Genomic DNA, 5,497 nt, shown 5'->3' on the forward strand with positions numbered 1-5,497 from the left:
CCAACCAATAATTATGTACCCAGCAAAATTGTCCCTCAGATATGATGGTGAAATTAGGACATTTCCAGATAAGCAGAAATTAAGGGAATTTGTTCAAACCAGACCAATCTTACAAGAGATGCTAAAGGGAGCCCTTTGGACAGAGAACCAACAGCAACTGGCCATTAACACACATCCAGAAACCAACCCAGCTATGGAAGTATCCATAGTAAATAAGCCTACAAGATTGTAAACAGGAAACCAAAGGCATCAATTGACAAATGAGGACAACTACAAACCAAAAAGAAGGAAAAAAATCTGTGTCATTACAGAACTTCTAGATGGTAGGGAAGTCAAGACAACTACCAGATAGTTCTAAACTAGGTAGTTCTAAACTACAAGTCTGTTCTAAACTTGGGAAGAAAACTATAGATCACAGGGTAACCTCAAAGAAAAATGATAAACCTTCACATCAAAATAAAAAAGAGGACCAGCATAAATATTCAGCAAATACTAAAACAATAGCAATGAACGAAGTGATAACATGGCTCATAAACAAAATGAGCTCAGCACAGAAAATTATATGGAACAAAGAAATTGACACAATGAAAAAACACATAACAAAAATGACAGCAACAAATTCATATTTGCTGATAATTACATATCTGGCAAGGGACTTATCTCTAAGATAGATGGAAAACTCCAACGCCTCAATACCAAAGGAATTAACAATCCAATTGTAAAATGGGCAGAAGACATGAACAGACACTTCACCAGGAGGATATTCAGGTGGTCAGCTAATACATGAAAAGATGCTCACAATCATTGGCCATCAGAGAGCTGTAAATCAAAACAACAATGAGATATACCATCTCACCCCAGCACTGATGGCGGCATTCACTGAGATAGAAAATAACAAATGCTGGTGGACATGTGGAGAGATTGGGACTCTCATACACTGCTTGTGTGACTGTGAAGTGACACAACCACTGTGGAAAGCAATATGGTGATTCCTTAGAAAGTTGGAATTGGAGATAACATTTGACCCAGCAATTCCATTACTAGGTATATATCCTAGACAGGTGAGAGCCAGGACAGGAACAGATACATGCAGGCTCATGTTCATCAGAGCACTATTTACAATAGCAAAAAGACGGAAACAACCTATGTGCCCATCAGCAGAAGAGTGGATGACCAAACTATGGTACATACACATACTGGAATGCTATGCAGCACAAAAGAATAATGTAGTCTGCAAAACACTGCATAATATGGATGAACTTGGAGGACGTTATGCTAAGTGAAATAAGTCAATCACAGAAGGACAAATAATTTAGTTCGTTGTTGTGGAGGGTCAAGGGAAGGTTTATATATGGAAGGAAACTTTCTTTGTTGGTTGCCAGGGGTGGGAGGGGAGGGGAAGGGAGGGAATAATGCAAAAAAAAAAAAAAAAAATGCATTGACCCATGTCACTTTAGTTTTGTGTATTTCACTGTACATAAATTATATTTCAATAAAATGCATTAAAATAACTACTCAAAGCAATCTACAGATTTAATGCAATCCCAACTCAGATACTTTAAAGAATCCAGATTATTTAAATCATCATTCTTTAAAGAGGGAGGTCTGATGCTGTAGTGCCTAAGGCATTTGACTGCTAACCTTCCGAGGAAGGAAGGTTGGGTAATCTGTCTGGATACTGCCTCAGAAACCCAAGGAGTGGTCACTATGAATTGGATCTGACTTGACAGCAATGAGTTTTTAGGTTTTCTATTCTTTAAAGAGATGGAAAAACTAGCTACCAACTTTATATGTAAAGGAGAGACCCTGGATATACAAAGCACTACTACTAAAGAAGAAGTAAGTAGGTCACACAGTCCCTGATCTCAAAACTGACTACAAAGAAGAGAGAGAGGCGAGGGGCGCTGGGAGCAGGTGAGTGGGACTCCAGAGCCGGAGGCTGCGCCTTCCCTGCACCGGGACCTTCGCTGCACACCAGATCCTTGCCCTGCCCGGTCCGAGGTCCCAGGATGACCACCACCCTCGTGTCCGCCACCTTCTTCGACTTGAGCGAAGTTTTATGCAAAGGTCACAAAATGCTCAACTACAGTACTCCCAGTGCTGGGGGCTGCCTGCTGGACAGGAAGGCGGTGGGCACCCCTGCCGGCGGGGGCTTCCCTCGGAGGCACTCAGTCACCCTGCCCAGCTCCAAGTTCCACCGGAACCAGCTCCTCAGCAGCCTCAAGGGTGAGCCGGCTCCAGCCCTGAGCTCGCGGGACAGCCGCTTCCGCGACCGTTCTTTTTTGGAGGAAGGCGAGCGGCTGTTGCCCACCCAGAAGCAGCCAGGCAGCGGTCAGGTCAACTCGAGCCGCTACAAGACGGAGCTGTGCTGCACCTTCCACACCATTGGCTTCTGCCCCTACGGTCCCGCTGCCACTTCATCCACAATGCGCCGCGCCCTGGCCGGGCCGAGACCTCTCCATTGACCGTCCCCGCATCCAGAATAGCTTTAGCTTTGCTGGGTTTCCCAGCACCACTGCCACCACCGCTGCCATAGGGCTGCTGGACAGCCCCACGTCCATCACCCCATCCCTCATTTTGAGTGCTGATGTCCTCGTGGGTTCACCCACCCTGCCTGATGGCACCAGTGACCCCTTCGCCTTCTCCAGCCAGGAGCTGGCGAGCCTCTTTGCCCCTAGCATGGGGCTGCCCGGGGGTGGCTCCCTGACCACCTTCCTCTTCCGGCCCGTATGTGCCCTCACATGTTTGACTCTCCCCCCAGCCCTCAGGATTCTCTCTCGGACCAGGAGGGTTACCTGAGCAGCTCCAGCAGCAGCCACAGTGGCTCAGACCCCCCCACCTTGGACAACTCAAGACGCCTGCCCATTTTCAGCAGACTTTCCATCTCAGAAGACTAAAACAGAGTAGAGAGGGACCCCCTGCCTACTCTGCCCCACACCCACACCCACACACCACCACCCTTACCTCTTCCCCAACCAATTCCTGACAACTCCTACATTAACAAGATTAAGCTCAACCCTTTTCTCTTGAAACTTGGAGTACCCCCTTCCTCTCCTCCCCACCTTGTTACCCCTCTTAACATAAGGACAAGTCAATTTGTCAGTAGTTTCCTCTGGCTTGAAACCCCTCCTATCAATTTTATAGCCCACTTACCATGCATAACAGACAAGTGCCGTATTTGTCAGTAGATGCCTTTTTCTGGCTTAAGCCTCCTTGGGTTTCCAACAACAACAACATCACTATGGAAGTAGATTGCCCCATCTTTCTTCCCATAGAAGCAATTCAGTGACTTGTAATCTCTTTGTCACTGTGACTACATTACCTCTTCAGCGACAGAGGGCACCTGTGGGCCTCCCGGAGCTTGCCCATGGGGTAGGGGAGGAGACCCAGAACCATCAGCTCCCTCCGCTGGCGACTTGACTCGACTGCACCTTCCCTCACTTCAATCTTCCGCACACTTCCTCCTCTTCTTCCCAGTGCCTGTCCGCCCACCCCTAGGAGACTTGTTGGCAGACTTGGGTTTTTGGAGAAACCTGTCTTGACATTCAAAACCTTTTCCTTCCCGACCTGAACCCTCACACCCCAGTTGACACATCTTGCCTGGTTGTGTATAGGTCTGTAGGAAGAAAGGCTGAAAAAGTGGATGAAGATTGTGACATAAGTGGGACTTTGTGATTTATTTATTTTCTTTTTTAAGTGGGGAGGAAGGGGAAGCTAGATGGACTATGAGAGACTTGATTTTGGTGCTAAAGTTCCCCAATTTATATGTGACATGAGAGAAAATCTAAACATGTGAAGGGTGAGCAGTTAATGGTATTCCTTCCACATACAATATCTGTGTAAAACAATTTCCTGTACAAGTAGCTTTAATGGTTTTTGCTCTAGAATACTGTAGGTCTATCCTTAGAGCACTCATGCCATGCTTTTTTCCCTGGGTTTTAAACTTCATATAACTTACAGAAATTGGAGAGCAAAAATTTTGCTTGTTACTGCAAATAAATATAAAAAAGCTTATTTAACTTATCAAAACGTATTTATTGCCAAACTATGATTTTTTTGTTGTTAATTTTGTTCATATTTCTCGGAATTATAAATCCATAGAATATATTCTTTTATGTTAAATTATGATCTTCATAATCTTAAAATTTTGTGATGTGTCTTTCCTTTTTTCCACAGTTTTAATACATTATTCTTCAACAACATTTTTTGTAACTTTACACTTTTTTGGTTATTTTATTTTAAAAAAATGCAAAAAACTGTTGAATTATTTACTTTAGAAATTCCCCCTTTGTGTTGGACTGCAAATTGAGTTTCTTTCTCTTTAGGCCTTTCACAACTAGGACTCAGAATGTATGTGAAAGTTCTGTGACATTACAGAAGGAAAACAACTTCTTTTTATGTATAGCTTCTAAAAGGGAAAAAAAAAAAAAAGAAAGAAAGAAACCCTTTGATTTCCATGTGCCCATCTCAGAAAGACATTCTGATCAGATCACAGATTTGAGGCTCTGGATTGCAGGAGTGGAGTTTTCCAAGGTTAATGTAAACAGAACTGGCATACACACATTAAGATGAATGTAATTATTATTCCTTGTGCTGTTCACTACCGTCGCTTTCTATTTCTTTTTCTTTGTGTGAATTTATGTAAAAGAAAAAAAAAATTTTTGTAACGACTATTTGCAGTTTAAAAATCAATAAACCCCAAGTATTCTTCAAGGGAAAAAAAAAAAAAAAACTGACTACAAGGCTACAGTTCTCAAAAAGCCTGGATTGGTACAATGACAGACACATAGACCAATGGAACAGAATTGAGAACCCAGAAGTAAATCCAACCACCTATAGACAGCTGATCTTTGACAAAGGGCCAAAACCCATTAAATGGGGAAGAGAGAGTCTCTTATACAAATGGTGTGGGCAAAACTTGATACACATTTGCAGAAAATCTCTCACCACACAATCCATATCTCTCACCACACAAAAAAACTAACTCAAGATCTAACTAAAGATCTAAATGTACAACCTAAAACCATAAAGGTCACAAAAGGAAAAATAGGGACAAATTTAGAGGCTCTAATACATGGTATAAATACACTATCAACAATAAGTAAAAATGCACAAAGAGCAGAAGACCAACTACACTTGCACTTCCAATAAATTAAATAGTTATATGCATCAAATGACTTCACCAAAAGATTAAAAAGAGAATCTACAGATTGGGAAACAATTTTGGGGGAATAATATATCAGGCAAGAAACTAAGCTCGGTTCCGGCAAGATGGGGGACTAGGCAGAAAGACTGCACAGACCCTCTCCATCAAAGAAAAGGGAAACCAATTAACACAGACACAGAAGATAATCTTGGATCCCTGAGCCTTGAAGGGAAGGATATAGAAGTGGACTAAAACCCAACTAGCAGAAGAATTTGCGTGAAAATACCAAAAAAGGAGACATACGGAGCTGCAGTCTGGCAGTGATCCTGAGATACCCTGACAGCACAGACA

General features: G+C 42.8%; 1 protein-coding gene and 1 pseudogene across 1 annotated transcript in view; one reads left to right on the forward strand and one right to left on the reverse strand.

Annotated features, from left to right (window-relative positions):
- Window positions 1-5,497, reverse strand: part of POLQ (DNA polymerase theta) — a 222,700-nt gene that overhangs the window by 24,568 nt on the left and 192,635 nt on the right. The gene's annotated exons all lie outside the window — the stretch shown is intronic.
- LOC103199574 lies at window positions 1,942-2,897 on the forward strand (annotated as a pseudogene).

Source organism: Orycteropus afer, unplaced genomic scaffold (assembly GCF_000298275.1).
Source record: "Orycteropus afer afer isolate SDZICR_OR568_19922 unplaced genomic scaffold, OryAfe1.0 scaffold00114, whole genome shotgun sequence".
NCBI classification, from domain to species: Eukaryota; Metazoa; Chordata; class Mammalia; order Tubulidentata; family Orycteropodidae; genus Orycteropus; species Orycteropus afer.